Here is a 25209-nt window from a genome sequence, read left to right as displayed (position 1 = left end):
GGAATATCTGAGATGCTTTGGGGTTTGGGGGGTTTTGGAGGGGGGTGGTGTGTGAGGATCGTGTGTGTGTGCGTGCAGAGGGGAGATGAGGGTGCCTGTGGGCTGGGGTGGGGCAGATGTTTTAATGGTCCCAAATGAAGGAAAGAATAATGAGGCATCTCCCTGTAGCCTACACACACACACAAGCACAAACAAAGACAAATGCTATAAGGATCAAAGACAGCAAGGGCACATGTGGGCTTTCTGGAGCACTGATGTTTTGGGTCTGGGTGAAATTTTTTTTTATGGGATTCTTTGCCCATATGAAATATGGGTATATTAACAAAACCTGTTCTTTTAAAATATAATCATGTATATGTTTACGTGCTGCAGCAGACGTGCACATACAGCTGCTTGGATATAATTTTTTAATCTCTTTCAAATGAATTTAAAACAGATGATATTGCTGTATAATAAAGCAATGTGCTTTTTGTTGGTAAGAAACTTGCCTGTTAAACTTGCAGTAGGAAATTATGGGAGAGGATGTGTGGGTGATGGCAACAGCCCCATATTATTATTATTATTATTATTATTATTATTATTGATGATGATGATGATGATGATTATTATTATTATTATTATCGTAGTCGTGGCCTAGTGGTTAGAGAGTATGAATCTTAACCCTAAGGTTGTGGGTTTGAGTCTCTGGCCGGCAATACCACGACTTAAATATCCTTGAGCAAGGCACCAAACCCCCAACTGCTCCCCGGGCGCCGCAGCATAAATGGCTTGCCCACTGCTCCGGCTGTGTGTTCATGGTGTGTGTGTGTGTGCCCACAGTGTGTGTGTGTGTTCACTGCTGTGTGTGTGCACTTTGTATGGGTTAAATGCAGAGCACGAATTCTGAGTATGGGTCACCATACTTGGCTGAATGTCCTTTTACTTTCATTATTATTATCACAGCATTGCCCCCTAGTGGTTGAAAGAGGAGATGACAAAAGTATTGTTACTAATGCTTTGCAATGTTCTTTCCCCAACAGCTTCGAGCTGCAGCCCATAACTGTCACATCTCCCTCACAGTCAATGAGATTTACAGGTGAATATCAGCTTTTCTCTGCATTTTATTCCTTTTAATTTGACCTATTAAGTATCTACACCACAATACTTCATAAAAAAAGTCCCTTAGACTACCTTTAAAACCACTCTTCTACTTTTTGCTAAACTTTTTTACTGATAAAATTTGCTGAGCAGCGCATTTTTGTGCATGTTTGTGCGTTTCTATCGGAGAGGGAGACGGAAAGTATGTGCTTTCCGTATGTAATAAAAGGTAATTTTGTAGCATAAACGTAAATAATTAGTCATTTTTATCTTATTGTTCACGATATTTATTTGCTTGGTCAGTGTCATTGTGGGTTTTGGTTCTGTGGCTGTTTTAGGCTGTAAAGACCTATACAATAACTGAAATCCTTTGGTGAAGTGATATGGCGATGACCTCCCTGGTAATACTTTAGCTGAGCGTTTCCCTGAAAATAATTGCACACCTTAAAACATTCGTAAACCAATCAGATTCAAGCATTCAACAGCCCCATAATATAATATAATATAATATAATATAATATAATATAATATAATATAATATAATATAATATAATATAATATAATATAATATAACAATAGTGATTATATCAGTACAGACCATTATTACTTTTATTATTGCTATTTTGCCGATTTAAGCTGCTACTGGAAGCTTTCAAAGGGTACTTAATGGTTATCCATCTCTTAAAATTTTCTCAAGTCTTATTTGAAGCATGTACAAATTTTAGATGAAGGCGTTAGTGTATTTTTTTTCATGGACACAACAGTATATATTTATTCTAAAAGCCATTTTATAAATTTAAAACCTCCATGTTGCTGCATCCCAAATGATTACTTATAAGAATTTAAAATGTTAAAGTAAATCAGGCCGTTTTAATCCTCACAACAGCAAATTTATTTGAGAGAGTGTGTGTGTGTGTAGGAATGTGCTGACAGAGATTGATGAGAACTGGCCGTGAGAGCCCTCATTCAGGTTTTCACTGCCTGCTTCCTCCTGAGACTGACCGCACAGAAACCTCAGGTACAAGCTGACTTCATGTAGGTGATTGTGTCATTTCTCTGGCACTAGCAGCACCAAACTGAATCGCAAAAATAATGATTGTTTCCAAAAATATGGAGAACCACAGAGGACAATAACAAGGAAAAATGAGAGTGAAATAGTAATGCATAGTCTCTGTGGAGTTTCAAATGATTGACAAGTTTGTTTGGTGCTACTAGTGGCTCTCAAATGACAAAAAAGTGGTATTTCAAGTTTGGAGTTGTGATATCTCTGTGCATATTTGATTTGTAGGATCGTCTACCAATCAGAGCCTTCTTCCCAAATGTGACGCCCTGTTTACTCACTCCTGTACTGACAGAACCATCAGGTACAGCACCTCTTCAGACCTTCACTTAACAAAAGAGCATTATTTATGGAGATCTTCTAATGATATGGTACATTAGCAGTTTATAGCCCATACTGTATATTTGTAGGGGAAAGTGGTGTAAACGGTGCCATTTTTATATATAAGTTGGCCTTTAGTCAAGTAGAAGTGAAATATTTCAGGTTTATATCAAGTAAAATGTACAGTCGGTGCCAAAAGTTTTGAGAATTACATAAATATTGGAAATTGGAAAAGTTGCTGCTTAAGTTTTTATAATAGCAATTTGCATATACTCCAGAATGTTATGAAGAGTGATCAGATGAATTGCATAGTCCTTCTTTGCCATGAAAATTAACTTAATCCCAAAAAAACCTTTCCACTGCATTTCATTGCTGTCATTAAAGGACCTGCTGAGATCATTTCAGTAATCGTCTTGTTAACTCAGGTGAGAATGTTGACGAGCACAAGGCTGGAGATCATTATGTCAGGCTGATTGGGTTAGAATGGCAGACTTGACATGTTAAAAGGAGGGTGATGCTTGAAATCATTGTTCTTCCATTGTTAACCATGGTGAACTGCAAAGAAACGCGTGCAGCCATCATTGCATTGCATAAAAATGGCTTCACAGGCAAGGATATTGTGGCTACTAAGATTGCACCTAAATCAACAATTTATAGGATCATCAAGAACTTCAAGGAAAGAGGTTCAATTGTTGTAAAGAAGGCTTCAGGGAGTCCAAGAAAGTCCAGCAAGCGCCAGGATCGTCTCCTAAAGAGGATTTAGCTGCGGGATCGGAGTGCCACCAGTGCAGAGCTTGCTCAGGAATGGCAGCAGGCAGGTGTGAGTGCATTTGCACGCACAGTGAGGCGAAGACTTTTGGAAGATGGCCTGGTGTCAAGAAGGGCAGCAAAGAACCCACTTCTCCAAAAAAAAACATCAGGGACAGATTGATCTTCTGCAGAAAGTATAGTGAATGGACTGCTGAGGACTGGGGCAAAGTCATATTCTCCGATGAAGCCCCTTTCCGATTGTTTGGGGCATCTGGAAAAAGGCTTGTCCGGAGAAGAAAAGGTGAGCGCTACCATCAGTCCTGTGTCATGCCAACAGTAAAGCATCCTGACACCATTCATGTGTGGGGTTGCTTCTCATCCAAGGGAGTGGGCTCACTCACAAAAACACAGCCATGAATAAAGAATGGTACCAAAACACCCTCCAACAGCAACTTCTTCCAACAATCCAACAACAGTTTGGTGAAGAACAAAGCATTTTCCAGCACGATGGAGCACCGTGCCATAAGGCAAAAGTGATAACTAAGTGGCTCGGGGACCAGAATATTTAAATTTTGGGTCCATGGCCTGGAAACTCCCCAGATCTTAATCCCATTGAGAACTTGTGGTCAATCCTCAAGAGGCGGGTGGACAAACAAAAACCCACTAATTCTGACAAACTCCAAGAAGTGATTATGAAAGAATGGGTTGCTATCAGTCAGGATTTGGCCCAGAAGTTGTTTGAGAGCATGCCCAGTCGAATTGCAGAGGTCCTGAAAAAGAAGGGCCAACACTGCAAATACTGACTCTTTGCATAAATGTCATGTAATTGTTGATAAAAGCCTTTGAAACGTATGAAGTGCTTGTAATTATATTTCAGTACATCACAGAAACAACTGAAACAAAGATCTAAAAGCAGTTTAGCAGCAAACGTTTTGAAAACTAATATTTATGTAATTCTCAAAACCTTTGGCCACGACTGTACCTTTTTTTTTTTTTTTAACTATAGGTGTAAACGGTGTCATGTTAATGGGTAAGTTGAATTGTAATATAAAAATGATTTACATAAAAAATAAAATATGGCTTTAAATTAGTTTTTAATTCAAAGCCATTTAATTATAGACAGCAAAAAGACTTTGGATTAGATTGCTGTGTAATATTCACATTTGCTGAAAAATATTAATAAACCAGCCTGGAAAATTTACTAGCACAGCTGGCACACCTTACCCCACAGCTATCAATTCTGGGGAATATTTTTTTGTTATTGTTATCGAGCTGTTTAATATATTTCACATGAAAATATATGACAAGAAAATAATATTATATGACAAAGAAACAAAAGAGAAGCAGCAAGAAGAACAGTAATAGAAAACTCAACATGGCTCAGAATTACACAAATTTTGTAGAAAGCAATGCCTGCTAATAAATAATACTGAAATAAGCAAACGAAATTACAAAAACATAAATACCAGGGAATGATAATATAACGCTATTCCTTTTTAAGATTTCATTTAAAAATAAATGGCTTTAACCTGAAAAATCACCAAGCTTTATGATTTGGACATACATTTGAACCTTAATCAGTTTGCTTTGACAAATTAATAATGATTAATTATTAAAAAAAAAAAAAAAAAAAAAAATATATATATATATATATAAATACTTTCACATACTTTAAATAGTTTCTTAGCATGAAAAACTATTACCTCACTCTGACTGAACTTGACTCAGTATTGTCTCAGTGAGTGGCTAGAGATTCATTTGAATCCTTCATCCTAAATCTTCACCATCTAAAGTCTCCAAAGCCTGGCCTTATCTCCCTCCCTCCATCAGAGCAGTCCCAAACAAACAGGCTCCTTCCTCCTGTACCCACCCTGCCCGCCTCAGTCCAGTCCTCTGATATCTATCTCTGGCTTGGCTCCCAAAGGACCCGGGGCTCTTCAGTACCTCCTGAACTCCAGAGGATATCCTCACAATGCCACCTATTCTATGACCAGCACAACAGAAGAATAGCTGCAGACCTCAGGTGCCTGCTGTGCCAGGGGCTCTTTTTTAGGATTATTTGTTTGCACTGGTTCAATTGTCATTGTACATAAAATGAATGACGTGAAGCAGGACCTTTGTCTCTGAAAGGAGACTCGTGAATGCTGGAGCTTAGTTGTTTACTTCTTCAGGCTAAAGATAGGCCATGATTCTTGACTGTGGCTTGACTTAAAGGGACAGTTCATTCAAAAATGATGAACATTTTCTCATTATTTGCTCACTCTCATGTCATTCCAAACCCAGATTTAGCTATTTGCCAAAAAGTAAATGGACATAAAATATAATTTGATGTTGTTAGATTATTCTGTTCTATTTTTGAGAATCACTTTAATCTGTCTGTTTTCATTTTCACTCAGAAATATTCACAGAAGTCTATTTTAATATATTTTACAATGTATTTCATTATAACATGATCCTTCAGAAATCATTTTATTAGGCTGATTTGGTCCTCAAGAAACATTTATTATTGTTATCAATGTTGAAAAAAGTTGTGATGCATAATATTTTATGAAAACATCTTACATTATATGATTCTTGACTGTTCCTTTTAAAAAATTACACTTTGTCGTTATTTACTTTTCTTTTTTCATATAATGATAGTCAGTGGGGTCCATTGTTGTTTTATTATATTTAATGACAATTTGGACTAAACATAAACACACATGGTTAAAAAGAAATGTTTTAAAAGAAATATGATATAACAAGATGAATGATAGTATGGCAGATGACAGATGACAAAACTTTCTTGAGGTAAGTTTTGTCAGCAACATTTCTAAGGCTTAGAGAAGGGTCAGATCATTTCAGCTTGAGATTTGTTATTAGTTGCTAAGTTCACCTCGTCCACCTGGAAATCAATTTCAAAAGTGTCTCATTTCTACGTTTCTCATTTCCCCCCCTTTCAGGGGTTCCAAGGCAAGCCTGGCTGGATCATCTGAGCTGGATCAGAAGTTTACTTCAGAGCGTGACGGAGAATGAGGAGGCAGAGGTAGATGTCAGGTGAGATGAGCTTCGAGACACCCTACTCTTCATTGCTCTCTTATCGCCAGACAGAGACTTCCCACACAGTAATCCTGTATGTTTCTAGCCAGCTCAGGCTTGACACAGTTGGGTATTTTGGACACAGATGACCTGATATTCAGTGATACTGTAGGTTTTCACCTTAAGTACATAGCTTTTCAAAAATCACAGACCAGGAAAAAAGTGTGTCTGTCCACACCAAGAAGTAGTACTGAATGACAAATGGTTGTAATTCATGAACCCTCTTGTGCTACAGATCTCTTCACTCTCTCTTGAATATATTTATAATGTATGTTCATATATAATATATGTGCATAAGTACAAAATATGTTTTTCATTTAGCCTGAAAATGAAAATGGCCTGATGCATACGTGTCGTCTACAGTTCTAGGAAAATGCATGCGTTGTTAGCATTCTGAGTAGTGAGAGTGTCAGCTGCAGATGTCCTCAGGATATTATCAGAGAATAAACCAGAACTTGAGAGTTCACTTTCTCAAGAATCTCTTTAGTTTGAGCAGCTGTCAGTGCAAATATCTCTTTTTCTCTATCCAAACTCATTCAGTCTTCTTGTTTCTCCAGCTCTCTTTACATTATAAGCCAAATGTATCAGTAAATAATTGTTAGGTTCATTCTTAGTGTGTTTGGGTGGATGGTGATTTTCCAGGGCGTATCAGGCTGTCTTTGAGGCTTGGTTCTTGCTGGTGCAGTGTGGGTACTGGGTGGACACAGCTGCTGAGCTGCTTGTTCTGGCAGCGCCTGAGAACGCCGATTTGCTGCTGTGGCTCCTGATGTTCTTCCACCACCCCACCAACAGAGGGCACCAGAGGTCCCAACAAACCGTAACAGATCTAATTATGGCCCCGAAGTCAGTCACCTTACGTCACATGTTAAAAACAGCAAAGTGAAGCACACTGGAAAATTACTGATGGCTTCCTCCTCTTTGTTTTAATCTCAGGCAGTGGCCAGAGAAGCCTGGACTCATCTAAGGATGCTGTTTCTCACTTGTCCTCCCCTTCCTAGACAACTCAGTGCTGTGAAGAGCTCCTGTCCTCCTCCTTTTCAGCAAACCTCGTTTTGCATTTGTTTTCAAACTTCACCGTCTTTTCCCACGGACCTGTTAGCATTATCGCTGAAATAACTGACAAGGTGAGATCTTCACTGATTCAGATTCAACACATTGTAAAATAACATTTGCGTCCTAAAATTCCAAGCGTTTGCTCATGCTGACATGGTGGCGTATTCAAGACTAGACGAGGGCTGTGCTCAGCCATATTAAGTTGTCATCATTGCCTTTATTGACCCTATGCTAGTTCTTTTGGTTTGCAGAGAACAACAGAATAAAATAGGCTGCCGGCTGTTTACGACACATTTAAAATCAAAAGCGTTTCAGTCTCTCACACACTCTCTGTACAAAAACAAGTTTACACTCAACAGCTTAAATGCTGAGAGCTGCTCCTTTATGACAAGGTAATGCTGAGTTTTAATAAAGTCAGCTTTGTTTACATACAGGGATAGTTTATCCAAATATCACAATTTTCACCCCTGTGCTGTTTTAAAACCATAAGATTTTATGCTGTGGAGCACAAAATGTGATATTTTGATTAATCTTCATGCAGGTGTTTCCAATTCAATCTAAGTTCATAAGGACCACGGGCTGTCAAGCTCTGACACTGACAAACAGAAACCAAAAAGCATCATAAAAGTAATTCGCATGACTTCCAAGTCTTATGAAAGCATGTGATAGATTTGTGTGAGGATTAGACTGAGATTTAAATCATTATTCACTATTGGCAATCCTTCCCCCAGACAGCTTTTAACTCAAGTCATCGAGTTTGAACTGGTCCAAAAGAATGATTCATCGATTGAAAGAAAAAAAGAATGATTCAATGTTCTGATCACAGTGATTCTTGCATTAACAGCTCACTGGAAGTGGAAGATTTCCACTGAATAATTTATCACTGATACTTGTGAGAAAGTAAAAAAAAAATGCTTTGCTATTCATAATTTTGAGTTAGAAGTCATACTGAGATTTAAGTTTTAAAAGAATTTCTACATTTTGGCTTTCTTTGATATAGGCTAACTGACCCTTTCTCAGTAGTTTTTTGTCGTAATTCAGATTTTGTAATTAGATGTTGTAATTAAGACTTTAAAAAATAATCATATAAATTCTTTCATAAATTAATTTTTTTGTCAAAATTTTTTTAATGCCATAATTATTGCTTAGTACATCATAATTTAAACTTTCATTATTTCATCGTTATTATGATTTACTAAATAATTATTTATTTTTCCTTTGTGGCAGAAATGGTCAATTTTTCCACCTTGTGTATATCATACCAATGTTTAAACTCATTAAGCTTTGTTGGTCTTTGTGTCTTTTGACTTAGACCTTTTCTGCTTCATCAGCTATACATGTACTAATTCTCCTGTTGTCTTTGCTGGTAAAGCACAAGAATAATTGTGTTCCATTGTCACATTTTTGCTGTTCGCTCCCCACTGCATTATATGCCGTTAGTGCACAGAGGCAGCAGCCAATGAATGTGAGGATTTTCTCCAACGTTTAGTGAAACACAATGTGTCACATCATTTATCATGGCAAAGTACACAAAGGGCTGTAACCTGTACCCTTCAAAATTCCTATATGAGAATTTGAAGAAAAAGGTTTTAAATTAGCACCTTTGAAAAAATTCTTCTCTGTATTCCACTGAAAAGATGACTCTCATATTCCATATAGGGTTTGGAATATGAGAGTAAATAATGAATAGTTAATTTCATTGGCCCATCTCAATAACTGGTCCAGTGGAAATTGTGAGGGCTGGTTATCCAAATGTGTGAGTTTTGTGATGCTGGCAGGTGCCTGAGGCTGCTGTGAAGCGCAGGGCACTGTGGATCCTTGCCTCAATACGCTGCAGACTAAACAGTGCTGCTACGTGGGATGAAAGGGTTCATTCCAGGCTGAGGACTCTTGAGGACACCCTCCTCCAAACCTGAGAGCTTCACATAAAAAGTCCTAGATTCAAGCATTCACTGAAACTATTTATTAGGACTAGGAATCCTGGCGTGGTTCAGTTACGCACCGAAAAGCTGGGTGGGACGATATGGCATTTATAGAAGAGAAGCCCAGCTGCCATTTTTAACTTTAAAAGCAGTGGGTGTTCTTCCCCTAAACCCAAGAGGGGCCTCCGCACTTGATGTACTGAGCCAAATAAAAGGAACACATGTAGTTCTTTCTGTGTGTTTGGATCACAGAAAGTCATTTTCCAGGGATGTGACTGCTGTCAGATCTGCGGTTGTATTTCCTGAGTGTTTGGACTTGGAGACTTTGTTGTTTGACTGCGGAGCTCCGTCTTTCTAACACACCGTTTGTCTTTGCTCACTGTCCTCCCACACAAGGAGAGTCCTTCTCACCACATGAACATTCACATCTGTGTGTGTGTGTGTATGTGTGTGTACACCCAGCACAGGGCCTCTTGAATAGTTTAGTCTCTGTAGACTTCATCATCAATAGTGCTTCTCCGTCTGTCTCTGTCTCCCTGTAGAACCATTTCCTCTGAGCATTTTCTGTGTTCGGTTGGCTCAAGCACTCAAAACTGGGTCATACTGTATTGACCGCCTTGCTAAACTTGTGAACTCGTCTTGTGAAAAGCTACATGTTTGTAAGAAACAAATCCCTCATTAAGGCATTTTAACATTAAATGGTAATTCTGGCCAAAATATAAAAGCAACAGTCTAAAGTAAAAAAAAAAAATTCTCGAATGGCTTAAGGGTGAGTACATTTTCAGCAAGTTCTCATTTTTGGCGAACTATTCCATTAATACTAGAATAACAGCAACTAGTTATATTTCTAGTTACTGTACTTATTTACGGTTTGTTGAACAAATAAATGGCTTTAATATGGGACCACAATTCTAACAAAGAAAATGTGATGTCCACCACAGAAATGTCCCTGAATGTGTGGTGTAAAAACACCAACCATGCGTCATCAGCACATATTTGTACCACAAACATTTTTTGCTATCAGATCATGACTCTGGAACTTGATGTGGTGGGTTCAGAAAATGCTGACGGTGACTTCAGTGTGCATTAAAAAAAAATGTAACTTGGTGTGGTAGTTCAGCTAGACTTCAGAATGACACATACATTTGTGCACCGTATTTGTTTTTATTTCTGACAATACAAAATATGACATTTTTGTCTTTTTATGCCTTCTAGCTTAAATGTGCAATGATTTTTTTGTTGTTGTTTGTGTTTTGAATAGTCCATTCATTGTGCTTTCTGAGCATCAGTGAGCAGCAGACAGTCAGTTCCTGCATGATTTCCCCGAGTTAAAGACCAGACAGATCTGAAACCTGCAAAAGAGAAGAGTACAACAGGAAACCTTATCATTCACGGTCACGACATCAGAAATAATGGATGAAGGCAAGTTTATTTATATAACACACTTAATACGCAAAGGAAATTCACAGTGCTTTACATAAAAATTTTAAAATTAATTTTTAATTTTAAAAAGTAATAACAGATGCAAAGGAAATAAAAATGTATTAATAATAATTTATTTGATTTCAAATGTTTCATACTTGTCTTTAAGAATACTTCTTTCGTTTCTAAATTTCTATGTTTTTCTTAAAATTTATATTTTTAGCTTAATTTCAGTGAACAGAACTTTTTTTTTTTTTAATAATTTCAGTTTTATTTAACAATATAACATGAATGCTTTTCACAAGTCGTCTCCAAGCTGGGCACACTTCAGTTGTACTGAGATGGCTGTGTGTGGATGAGCCTGAAGCTGCAGAGATGAGTTGGTGTCTGTGGACCAGACTCCTGTTCCTGCTGAACTGAGCCAGTGTTTCTACAGTACTGTAATCAGCTCAGTAGGCACGGGAGGCCAGCTCCATCTACAGTATCTCTCACATGCTCACATATGATTCACATTCAGCATGGGCCACTTGATGGAAGCATCAGATATGGGATAATACGCTTCAGCTGAAGGTGCTTAGCACTTCATTTCCCACAAAATATCTCCTAATGACATTTGAAATACAGCCTGTGCAACTAATTCCATTTTTACCAGCCATGAATGGTAATGCATCTTTAAACAGCTTCTAAATATAGTCATTTATGGCCAGCTTCTCCTTAGCTTTATATTTAACTCCTACATCTGTCATGACTTAGAAGACAGCATGCTGGCCGCGGCCGTACGCTAACTTGATCTGCAGAGGTCCTTTTAAGCACAACTTCCTGTCTCTGTCTTTCATATCTCAACCATCAAAGCTAAAAGTGGAGCTGTTTTTACAGTCCACAGATGCAGATGTTTGGTCTGTGTGGCTGTCTAGCTCCTTCTGTCCACGTTTCCCAGAATTTTGTGGCCTAGCAGTATAGGAAATAGCAAAATGATTTTGTTATTCGCACAGTAGAGGTATGAAGTGATGCTAGAAGACTTGAGCATGAGAAGATGATAACTCCTGGGCTCCTCATCTCACTGTGGGCTCCATTAGCTCAGTCTGCTTCTCTTCAGTCCTCATTACAGCCGTCTCCACCATCTTAGACTCACTCTTCATCTGTCAGTGCTCTCGGCTAGAGTTTGTTTTGCGCATTGTGAAAGGGATCTCACAATCAGCTCATTACGAAGGCAACCACGTCATACTGCACTGCTATTATAACATTTCATTTCACTCCAGAAACCCTCAAAGAAAGTTTGTACAATGACATATGAGTTCTAAAATGTTTTGATGAAGCAACTGGGAAATGAACCAGTGGGGCAGAAAATAAGGGTATGAAAAACAGAGGTCAAAGCACTTGCAACAAATTTCTCACCTTTAAAAATAAATCAAAATAAATAATTTTGAACAGTAAAAGTTCTTAAAAATTTGCCTGTTCATGTACTGTATACCACCATTAAAAAGACTGGAGTTGGTATGATTTTATATATGTTCAAAAAAATGCACTATTATTTTTGAGGAGGAAACATTTCATCCAGGATTGTTTGATTAACAGAGAGTTCAAGAACCGTATTTATTTAAAATAGATTTTTATTTTTTTTTAAATGTGAATGTCTCTACAGTCACTTGTTCAATTTAATGCATCATGACTAAAGAATCAGTCAAAAATCACTAATTTTTAATATTACCAACCCCAAATGTCATTTTCTTGAGTGATTAGTCACTGACTGGTGCCAACAATGAAATTGCTTGGAAAAGCTCTTTCTAGTTATTACAGACCTACTGTAACTGATGACGATGTGCAACAAGAAAGTGTTATATGCATGTTTAACCTACAAACTAAAATACAGACACCCTCCATTGACTTTCTTTCTTTCATGCCTTCTTCCATTTCTTCTTTGGCACATGAATGTATAATCATTATGCTTTTAACACTTCACATCTGTAACGAGAAGAAGAAAAGCGGGAAAAAGCTTTTCCCTGAAGTCTCTCTCTGTCTGTCATCCTCTCATCAGGTGCAGAACTTAGCCACTGTGAACAAAGAGTTCAATCACTGTTCACCAATCAGCTAAGCTCTGCACCTGCTCTGAGAGTATCTCCTCGACACTCTTACGTACGTGCTCCTTCACCCACGAAACGTTCCTACTCTTCATTTTCTTGTCATCCTGTCGGTGGCCAGAGGCGTCGTGCCCATTCAAAGTGAGGGGGCACGTGCCCCCTCAGATTTCTGAGCCAAGTGGATTTTAAATGCAGCTTCCAAACGAAAAAAAAAAAAATTGCAGAATAATATTTTTTATATATTTGATACAATCACAGCGGTGTGATTAGATCGTTCAGCGCACAGCATCAGCTGCTAAATTCAAATCTGCGTTCGCTGGCTGGCGCTGAGCCAGAGACAGACGCGTTCGTACAACGCCTCATGATAACCAATCAGAAACTATTCTGTTGCGCTTATGGATGCAATGGCCAATGAGAGACGTCCAGAAGAGTCATCACTGAAACGCGGTGTTTTGTTCACTTGCTTGCTGACTGAGTTATTTAGCGAATTCTCTCATCAGAAACAACAAAAAGTGCAGATGTGCGTACGAATGTAAGTAAGATATTCGTTTCATAATGTAAAGTGCTTCAGTGATTTTAATAGGAGTTTTTGAGAGTGCCTGAACTCTGGCTAGACTAAATGAAAATGTTTTTTGATAATGTAAATGTTCTTTACTCTCTGTAAAATGAAAGTGTTCAAAATAAGTATCTTACAACATTGTTATTAAAATTTACATTAAATGCAAATTCAGTCGTATTAAAAATATTTTATGGCATGATATGGCACTTAAGTAAAAAGTCAGGTTTTTATGTGAAGTTAATAGATTACACTACATTTCCATATATTGATCAAATAACAATCTATAAAGGTGCAAAACGCGTTTACCTACACATATTTGAGAAATGAGATACCACCCCCCCCCCCAAATGTGCCCCCTGAAAAAAAATCATGAATGCATGACGCCCCTGTCGGTGGCCCACAGAGAACAGCCATGTTTTCTTTTATTTGTATTTTCTTGAGCTGTGTTAAGACGGTGCCTCTGGTTACCATAGCAGCTGTCCGAGCGGCGGGTGTGTGGTAATCCCTGGCAATGTGATTTTTATCTTAAGTTACAAATCAGCACGCCAGGAACCCACACAGCCAGCAACATGAAAGGCAAAACCTGCAGATCCTCTTGGTCTCCTGCAACGGAGCATGCTTGGCTGGGCCGTGGATATGTCCCTCATTATCCCCATCAAGACGCATTTCACAGGCCTCCGAACTCCACCGACTCCAGCCCTCCCTTATGAGGAGACGTTCAGATTTCAGCCCTTACCCTTTTCTTAGGAGTTTGCTTACACTTTTTTTCTGAAGTACACCGATTGTAATCGGCAGACTGAGTATTTCTGAAAGGCATGAACTATGGCTGCTTTTAACATCTAGAATAAAGGAAACTTTAAAAGGTTTTTATTTTAAAAACTGTCTGACCGGATTGTTTTTTTCTTTGTTTTTTTTAACAGCTTTCAAACTCAGCTTAATAAAGAAAAGAACCAATGATGTGTGAGGGTCTATATGATAAAGAGAATTGAAAATCTATATACAAATCATTTAAGTCTCAGAAATGTTGAGTGTACATATCTTATACTTTATCTTCCAAAAGTTTTTGAAATATTTTAAATTGTTTTATTTTAATTTTAGTATTTATTTTTCTATTTAGGTTTAATTTATTTGGGAAATTAAATTTTAGTTATTTTAGTACTAATTTGTAAGTCGCTTTGGATTAAAGCGTCTGCTAAATGTAAATCTGAGGACTTTGGACCACTGGGCAACAGTCTAGTTCTTCTTCTCCTTAGCCCAGGTAACACCTCTGATGTTGTCTGTGGTTCAAGAGTGGCTTAACAAGGACAATACAACAATTGTAGCCAAGTTCCTTGACACGTCTGTATGCCTTGACCTCAAGCTCAGTCCATTCCTTGTGAAGTTCACTCAAATTTTTTAAATCAATTTTGCTTGATAATCCTCATAAGGCTGTGGTTCTCTCGGTTGGTTGTGCATCTTTTTCTTCTACACTTTTTCCTTCCACTCAACTTTCTGTTAACATGCTTGGATACAGCACTCTGTGAACAGCCAGCTTTTTTGGCAATGAATGTTTGTGGTCAATGATTGTCTTCTGGACAACTGTCAGATCAGCAGTCTTCTCCATGATTGTGTTGCCTAGTGAACCAAACTAAGAGACCATTTTGAAGGCTCACGAAACCTTTGCAGGTGTTTTGAGTTGATTAGCTGATTGGCCTGTCACCATTCTAATTAGTTGAGATAGTGAATTGGTGGGTTTTTGTTAAATGCGAGCCAAAATCATCACAATTAAAAGAACCAAAGACTTAAACTACTTTAGTCTGTGTTGCATTGAATATATTTTATACACGAGTTTCACAATTTGAGTTGAATTACTGAAATAAATGAACTTTTCCATGACATTCTAATGTATTGAGATTGTATATTATTGTATATTATTTGTATATTTATATCAAACTACTTAAGATTTTCTTTACAGTATTTCAATTTTAGTTAGATTTTAGAGAATTTTAAAGCATTTTGATACATTTTAATACAAAAATTAAATATATGCTTATCATAGAAGAGGTGTACTTAATTGTATGTGTGAATGCCATTTTTAATGTAGTTTTGAATTATAAGACAAAAGTTTGAAAAAAAAAAAAAAAACCCTGAAAAGCTCAACACCCATTATTCAGGTCTAATAGCTCTTCCTGACAGTGTTTGGCATACTTCAAAACAGCAGGGGTGATCTGCTATCAGAATTTAGCACATTTCAGGGCACGTCTGAGTGAGGCAGACGCCTAATGTTTGCTGAAGAATTATTGACATGGCTAGACGCTGACCTCTGAAGGCAAACAGGCTCTTTGAGAATGAAAATACTGCATTAGCACAGCACAAATTGCAGGATGATCACGACTGATGTGATTCATCCAAGTCAAGTGACAAACCACAACATCTTGGAAAAGCCACCTGTCTCCTCCGAGTCCCCAAACAAATAAACCTGTCTTGCTGGCAGATTAAAAGCACCACATCTTAACCAAAAACGCTGGAGCAGGATGACTAATTGATTTATCTCGGGGCCCATAAGTCGTCTCTTTCCTATAGGCTGACGAGGGGCCCGTGCTGCTTGGTTAAACCGAATAATATCTCGGCGTGATGTGAGATAAGCAGTTTGAAAGTCAGACAATTGCCCTTTCTTCCGCTCATGGTTACCACCATATATCAGTCCACAACAGCTTTTTTGGAAGCAACAAATTAGGAGTTGTTATGTGGACCCAGGGAATCCCTGCCTTGTGGAGGAAGGAATTTGATGCAGTAAGAGCCCGAGACCCACCTCTCTCCTAAAGCTTCATCTGAAAACGGTGCAGAACCATTTCTTTTCTGGTGCTTGGGAATTGTTTGAGGTGCACATTCCAAATTCATCATATTACAAACAGATCTCGACAGGCTTCCTGGAAAATTGCAGAAGCAGCAGACGGGAGCTTCTGGAAGAATGTGAATGTGGCAGTGGCCGGGACAATGGGAGTGGATCTTTAATAATATGGGGAGTAAAAACAAAAGGCCTTTATATGATTTCTGTATCTATTAGCTACTGAGTGACTACTTTTTCAAAGTGGCTCTTACATAATAGGATATTTTTATGTCAAAAGTGTCCAAAAATAACCACTGTCCCATTGGTATTCTGCCATTAAAATCTGTTGAGGGTGCAGGTTGTGGGCTCTTTGATCGCCCCCTGGTGGCTGGCTCCAGTACAGGTCATAAACCCCGCCCTCTCCATGTAAACGAATGGGACTTGAGTCAAAAATAAAATAAAACTTCCAATAAAATTTTCTGAAAGATGGTTTTGGTCATTTAAGGTAGTTGTCATATATATTCAATTGTTCATTTTTGTGATGTTTGATTTTAGCTAGTAATTTGATGCTGTTAAAACGGTACGGGGTGTTATGATTGACAACTGTGTTTGACAGCTTCTCTGAGCAGACTGTCAGAGCTTCGAAAGGAGATTGAATATATAACCAGCTATTCATTTTCGATTTCTGTGTTATCTCACACCGACAAAATGAGTTGTTTAGCAGTAAACTGTACTAACCGACTTCTGTAATGTTAATGAATGTTTGGGGAAGTCGTGGTCTAATGGTTAGAGAGTCGGACTCCCAATCGAAAGGTTGTGAGTTCGAGTCCCGGGCCGGCAGGAATTGTGGGTGGGGGGAGTGCATGTACAGTTCTCTCTCCACCTTCAATACCATGACATAGGTGCCCTTGAGCAAGGCATCGAACCCCCAACTGCTCCCCGGGCGCCGCAGCATAAATGGCTGCCCACTGCTCCGGGTGTGTGCTCACAGTGTGTGTGTGTGTGTTCACTGCTCTGTGTGTGTGCATTTCGGATGGGTTAAATGCAGAGCACAAATTCTGAGTATGGGTCACCATACTTGGCTGGATGTCACGTCACTTCACTAAATGTGGGTTTTGTAAGCTAACTAATAAATGTTATTAGATAAGATAACACGCCTAACGATTAGCCATGATGGGAAAAAGCAGGTAATCGTTATCTGGAAGTTACTAATTCTTTTTATGGGTTTAAAATTATATGTAGGTAGACAAAACTAATGATAGCCAACTCTAATTAATTATAGAATACAGTCTACAGCAGTCGATCTCCTGTAACGTTAGTTGAACTTGATTTAAAATGGCAGGACCGTTTCTGACATTTTAGAGCTGTTTCTAGTGGCATATTAAACTAAAGATCATTGATTTTGCTGTCCCGCACATTGTGGTAGACTAGTTGTTCATTTTAAATAATTTTAAAAATAGCCACTATTTTTTTCAGTATATAGTATATTATTGTGTGTTTTTAAATGTAAGTCGTTATTTGTTGTATTTACCTTATTTTAGCAGGCCTTCGGTATTCGGCAGTCAAATGATAAGTTCAAGGGGCATGGTTGATTGGGTCTGCGCTGCAGGAGTTTGATTCCGTGGCTCCACACCAAAACACTACTGCACAGGCTCTGGGTCCAAACGAATCTCCACTGCACAGGCTCTGGGTCCAAACGAATCTCCACTGCACAGGCTCTGGGTCCAAACGAATCTCCACTGCGCAGGCTCTGGGTCCAAATGAATCTCTACTGCGCAGAATCTGGCTCCAAACGAATCTCTACTGCGCAGACTCTGGCTCCAAACGAATCTCTACTGGGCAGACTCTGACTCCAAATTAATCTCTACTGCGCAGACTCCGACTCCAAACGAATCTCTACTGCACAGACTCTGACTACAAATGAGGTCATTTACTCAAGATGGCAGTGGCCATACTGGGATGCTTTGGCTTCACTTTTCCGTAGTGGAGATGCGTCATCCATCTTTTTTTACAGTCTATGGTTGAGACATCACGAGCTGATTGAGGAACATCTCTTGATTCCAAAAACCTTTTGTAGGATTTTCAGAGAATGAGCTGATTTAAATTGTAAATCATTTGGACTTCGAACTGTATATAAAGGTCAGAATGGATATGGTACTCTTACCTGATTTGACTGAGTTCAGAGGATCATTTCCTCTACAACACTGCGTGCTGATTGGTCCATGTCATCTTTAATGATGGAGAGGCAACGGCATGCCAATGCTTGCTGTGGGGCATCTTCCTGGACCATCAGCTTGCCGTACAAATGCACTCCCATGGCCTACCACACACACACACACACACACACACACACACACACTAATATAAAGAAGTGTTCTTTATGATAGAAAGCTAAATCTAAGCTCTGTTCCTAAACCTAGTGAGCTCCTACCTAGGGAGCTCCCTTCCAAAGCAGCAACCTGACTGAAATGTTACCTCATAAATGACTGATAAATTAATATATATAATAAATACTTTATTGGGGGGTGGTAATTATTATTATTTAATAAGTATTTATTGATAAATATCTAAACTGAAATAAAACAAACTAATTCAATATAAACCTGTCTTTTTTTAAAGCCTCATTTATTTACTAAAATGCAGCCTTCATATTCATAAAAAAGTATCAAAAATAGTAATACTGTGAAATTTTATTACAATTTAAAACAATTAATTTCTATATATATTTCCAGTGATTGCAAAGCTGAATTTTCATCAGTCATTACTCTAGTCTTTAGTGTCACACGATCTTTCAGAAATCATTCTAATATGCCTTTTCTAACATACATTTCATCATCTACAATGTTGAAATTCAATTTTTATTTTTATTTTTTCTCAGGATTTTTTGATGAATAGAAAGTAAAAAAAACAGCATTTATTTGAGATATTAAACTTTTGTAACACTATTAATGTTTTTACTGTCACTTTAGATCAATTTAATGCATCCTTGCTGAATACATTTATTTTATATATATTTTATTGTTTTACTGATTATATAAATAAAATATTGTTTTATTGATGACATTGTATTTTATTTATTTATTTTTAAACAAGCACACTGTATTCTAGGATGAACTTCTCTATCAAGGATGCATGTGTGATGCTTTCTTTGGCAAAATATTATATATCAAAAGACAGAAATTAAAATAACTTCTGAAATGTGTCAATGTGTCATGCCTATAAAGACAGCTCATTAGGTTTGGGAACAGTGCTGGAGAACAACTCATGTACCTGGTCATGGATCGGAAAGAGCTCAACGTCTCGGTATGCCATTGTGTGTTTTTACTTGACCACAAGTTCACTCCAGCAATGATTCACCTAATAAGAAAGAGACAGATAGAAGGTGATTAAACAAGATGAAATCAGCTCAACAGCTAAATAATAACACTGCGCTCACAGGACGTCACCACCTGTGGAATTACATGCATATGGGGAAATCTGCATGACTCTGTAGTTTTGTTATCAGTGTGTTTTGTGTTGAGGCAAGCGTGTGTCAGTGGAGGTGTATGCTCTGTTTATGTTCGATGTCCTATCTCTCTCTCATGTATAAATGGAGACTGTGTTAGTGCGGCAGAGCAGAGAGATCACAGACTGGCTCTGTCTCTCCCTCGTTCTCATTCCTGTTCTTGTTCTCTGCTGTCATTCAACTCTTCCTTCAGTGACCTAACAACAGCAGCGCTTAGCATGGCCCAAAACCTGACCTCATACATGCATGGGAGATCTCATTACACTAACGGTATTTAAAGGAATATTCCAGGTTCAGTTCAATCAGAAGCAGAAATGGCATTGTTTTAATTACCATGAAATAATTTTACCTTCTTCCTTGGTTTCTTTAAAAAAAAAAAAAAAACCTGAGGTTACGAGACATTAACAGTTGCGATCAAAATTATTTAACCCCCCCCCCCCCCCCCCCCTGACCTGCAAGACATTTTGCTGCAGAGAAAAACATTTTCTGAATGGCAAATGTACACTTAGAGAAAGTTTATTAATGCACAATTAAGTGAATCTGTAAATGCAAAGTTGATGAATGATGAAAAAAAAAAGTTTTACTGGTTCTAAACATTCATTTTCAAAATAATTCAACCCCCAAAAGTCAAATTTGATGCAGAATCTTTTATTCTTTAAAACCACCAATAACGTTGCTTGTTAATTAATAATGTGTTACTAAAACCTTAACTAAACTTAAAACATGACATTATATATTGACATTATCACTTTCAATTTGCCAGTAAACTTTTATAGGTGCAATTTTTATAAAATCCTGGATCAAAATACAAGAGAAGCTTGTATTTGTAAAGTACTGCAGTCTCTGAATAATTTTATTGCAACCGTACGATGATAGTGAATAGGGTACGTTTTTGTAGGTTTTAAAAGAAGAAATGTGAAGTGAAGCCAATAATTCTACAGAAGTACATTTTTTGTGTTAAAATGTGCAAATGTGTTTGTATCATGAATTCAAATTTGTATTAGAGCAATTCTGTCATGCCGACAACATAAAAGAAAAAGAGAGATCAAGGGCTGGTGGGTACGTTTTACCCAATATCTTTGTGGGGTCCATGATATATATCGAAATATCGCACCGTCTGCAGGCTAATTTTCAGTCACATAACTATTATTGTATTCAGTATTACATGATAGAACATTATAATATAAATTTATGGTATGATGTAAATTACTATGATAGTTGACCGATTACTCAATTACCAAAATATTAGATAGTGGCAGCCCTAGATATAACTTTACAAAAAAGGTTTAATTTCTTTCACACTAAAATCATGTTAACACATATTATTTATGTTTTGTGTTTATATTTATGTTTAAAGATTTTCTCCATTGCTTTTTTTTTTTTTTTTTTGAAAACGAAGTTGTTGAAATTTGTAGTAATTAACTATGTCACAAATGCTTTCGATTTTGCTTAAATGAATCACTGGATTCAGGGGTTGGACAAAATAGTTCTGCATCATCATAAGCATATTAGTGATTTGAACTGAAATCTCTCGTTCCCATTTCATCTCTTTACGCTTCTCTTTGGCTCCGCCACACACAGCAGACCTTTAATTAAAGCTGAATGGGTGGGAGCTCAGGGGGCCTGAAGGTGGCAGGCAGTTTAATGATTAATGAAGTAAGATTGTGTGTGTCTGTGTACAAGTGTGTGAGAATCTTTGCTTTAAGACGAAGTGTGAAGTGACTCAGGAAAACAACAGGAAGCAACGGCACAGCAAAGAGCCTTCCGGTCACAAATCACCATCTATTTATGAAACATGTTCAAATGTCACTGTGCTCACAAGGTATGAAGTTTTCTCGTTCTCCCCCGCAGACACCATTAACTCCCTTCCGTCCTCACCTGCCCGCAAACCTTATCATTTCAGCTGATCGCGGTTGTGTTTCTTGTTTTGTTCTTTCTCTTTCACATGCCAGATGTTATGTCATGCAATATTTTAATCAACTGCTTTTCATGCAAAAGTGTGCTCACACATGATTTCCGTCTTCACTGTTCAGTTTCACTTCACATCTCAGTGCAGATAAAAAGATTAACACTTGCCAAGTGTTAAATGCTAATAAAAAAAGCTTCTTCAGGAAGTTAATAAAACTTGACATGATGCAAGTGGCCTGTGCTCTTTGCATCAATTGCAATATCTGATGTTAAATATGCAGATTTTTCCCTTGACACACAAAAAAACAAAGATGGTATGTATTTGTGGTGGAAATGTTGGCAGGCAGGTACAAATCTGAACTACTGGCTGGTTTTGTGAACTTGTGAAAGACTTGCGAAAAAAAACATACACACGCATATAACAAAACCCTTTCCCACCAGGGTCACAGAACCGCCTGGAGCCCACAAAAGCTGCAGTGACAATAGCCACATACTAGAGAAAACACACATCAGTAATTAGCAGTAGGGTGGCAAATCCTTCAGATTTACACACAGAAGAGCAAGCTTGGTGTGCGTCTGTCTAGACACAAACAGCAAGCAACATGTGTGCATGGGAGAAAGGATCTCGTCTGGGGAATGGTAATAGTAGAGTTAATAATAACTCTGATCCACACTCCCGCAACAGACAGCTTGACCTACATTAACCTAACCTGAGGACACTAGAAGAATCCAATAAACTTAATATGCACATAACATCAGGTGGCTCACTTATTAAAACTGACAGGAAGAGAAGGGATTTAAGAGAGACTGTAGGTGGTTATTGGGAGAGAAAAACTGTGTGAATGATGATCCGATGGATTAAAGGGATAATTCATCCAATTACTAGCATTTCAATCTGTTTCTTGCACAAAACTTTAAACCCAGCAAATGAACAGTATGAGATACTGATGTTTTTAAGTAATATATTTAAAATTATTTGCAACAGTGCATCATACATATTATATATCGTTTAGCTTAATAGATTATAATTTTATTTATACATTATCATTCAATTTCAAATATTTACTGTTCTTTTCAACTTTCCATTTATCAAAGGATCCCAGGAAAAAATGAATCACGGTTTCTACAAAAATATTAAGCAGCACAACTGTTTTCAACACTGTTGATAGTAAGAAATGTTTCTTGAGCACCAAATCAGCATATTAGAATGATTTCTAAAGGATCTTGTGACAATATGAAGACTGAAGTAGTGGCTGCTGAAAATTCAGCTTTATTAAATTGGTATAATATTGTAGTCTTTCTGCATTTTTGATCAAATAAATCCAGACCTGGATAGCATGAGAGATTTTTTGAAAAAATGCGGGGGAAAAAGTGTCAAACATTACTTTTGCTCATTAGTGTATATCACGGGCGTTGGAAGAAAAACAAATGTGAGTGGGTGGTCCTCCAGAAAGTTTTCACTGGAGTAGATGCTATTTCCTGTATTCTGGAGCCTTTTAATTAAACAATTGCTTTTATAGCCTAAAACAGTTACCTCATGCCCGAGTTTGTTTCCCAACAATTAACACAGCAAATAAAGTCCAGTAAGTTAGCTAGCCAGCTAGCCAATCAAAAACGTCAGATAACTGTTAGCACTATAACAACATACAGTAGTGTAACTGTAATTCAATGCTGCAACAAAGACTACATGAGGCCGCAGGTGAACAAATGATGAGCATTCACTTTAATCTCAGCTTGTTTAGTGTCAGTATAGTTTAATTTATATGGACTCTGAATGTGCCAAGTGGAATGGGTTTTGACGAGGCAGCAGCTATAACACAGAATGAAGTTTAATTTATTAGGGCATTCTGAAGTGGAATAGATTTGACTGAGGGCATCTGTTCAGTGAACAGACACATGCGCTGAATTAGGGTAAAAGTAAGTTGGCTCAATATCATTGGTTTTAAAAAATGTGTGGGTCTTTTCCCACCTACTGTACATGCAATGGTTCTTACACCCATGGTGTATATATTCAGTTACAATTTGTTCGTTAACTTTTCAAATATGTTGGCTTAGAGTTTGTGGTGTCATGGGATAGCAAAGTGTCCACTGGTTTCACTTTTTAGAATTTCAGCAGCTGAAATCATCCTTCAGATTTTGTTAATTAACTGCTTTTCCCATGCTGTGTAGAAGGGAAGTATGTACTAGATTGTATGAAAAAAGAGCAGCCTGGACATTGTGGAAAAAAAATAGATTTCAACAGAAGAACATAAAACATATACTGTTCCTATAAAATAATATTGGCTGACCCCTGTGTGCCCACAGCAGACTGAAGTTGCATGCCATGAGCATCAGTGATTTCACTCTGCATCTGTGGAACTGTTTCTGTGTGCATGTACACGTATGCTTGCAGTAATAAATTGTGGAATGTCCCGTGTAATTACTGCATCTCTGGAGAATGTGAGAGAGAGAGAGAGAGAGAGAGAGAGATGCAGGCAGGCACACTGCAGCTGTCCTGCCTCAGGGGTCTCCCCAGGAATGCAGCTCAACTCCGATCCCCTCTGCAGCTGCCGGGTCTATACAGGGCACAGGGGAGGCCACACCAACACACATGCACATAATTTCAATTATAAAACCCGTAACCATGCATCCACAAGCTTATATCCCAATATGTGCCTTTAAAAACAAGTAGCTTAAGCCATGTTGGACACATGGTGACATTATGCGCACATTGAGATTGATATAAAGATATGCCAGCCTTACATGGACTTCCTTATACAGTACATCAGATGGCTGGACTACAGAGGCTCCATTTGAACCAAATAAAAACCTCGGGTCATTTATCACCAGTGATGAAATATTTCATAACATGTCAAGAGTGCAACCCTTAACTGTTGTAGTGCTTGTGTGGGTAACGCCGCCCTGGGATGAGATCATTCCAGAAGTCCCTGTTTGATCTGGGAGTTTAATTACTGTTATTTGGTTAATGCTGATTGTGCTTTCTGATAGTTTTAATGTTGTGGTTACAGTTGTTAGGTCTCATTCATTAATAATTGTGTACAGCAATAGTTCCCACGCAAAATGTCCGGATGCATATTATTCTCACACACATAATTCTCAGTCTAATGTTTAGAGAAAAGGATTATTCTAAACAAGACAGGACGTCCCCGCAGTAATTGGCATAATACGTCCAAATCACCATATAAGGACTCTCGCACCTGTGTCCAGAAAAAAAATTTCAACTGTTGATTTCTGAAGGATCATGTGACACTGAAAACTGGAGTAATGATGCTGAAAATTCAGCTTCAACATCACAAGAAGCAGTTATTTAAAATGATGATAATTTTTCACATGATTAATGTTTTAATATATTTTTATGAAATAAATGCAGTCTTGGAGAGCATAAGATTATTGAATAGTAGTGTACATATTTAATTATAGACATTTTTCTTTTTCTTTTTTTAATGTAGAACCAGATAAAGCTATAACTTGTAATTTTTTGCTACCCTGAAATAAATAATACTTACTTTAGGGTTATTTACTTTAAGAGTTACATAGTTATTCAATTGATAATAATAATACATTCAGGTAGAAACTTTATCCTAAATTTAGAAAACAAATAATAATTAAGTTCAAACCAACTGATAAATCATATTTGTTTTGTGTAAAAATGTTTATGCACAGGTTT

At 37.7% G+C, this 25209-nt stretch overlaps 2 pseudogenes; one reads left to right on the top strand and one right to left on the bottom strand.

The window, feature by feature from the left end:
• LOC132114477 (Fanconi anemia group C protein-like) overlaps positions 1–10380 on the top strand; it is a 30507-nt pseudogene extending 20127 nt beyond the window's left edge.
• A 25-nt stretch (positions 10381–10405) lies between these two features.
• Positions 10406–25209, bottom strand: part of LOC132114929 (aminopeptidase O-like) — a 77732-nt pseudogene continuing 62928 nt past the window's right edge.

This window comes from Carassius carassius, chromosome 34 (genome assembly GCF_963082965.1).
Source record: "Carassius carassius chromosome 34, fCarCar2.1, whole genome shotgun sequence".
In the NCBI taxonomy this organism is placed as follows: domain Eukaryota; kingdom Metazoa; phylum Chordata; class Actinopteri; order Cypriniformes; family Cyprinidae; genus Carassius; species Carassius carassius.
The sequence above is the reverse complement of the archived record's forward strand: the minus strand, read 5'-3'. Positions and strand labels throughout refer to the sequence as shown.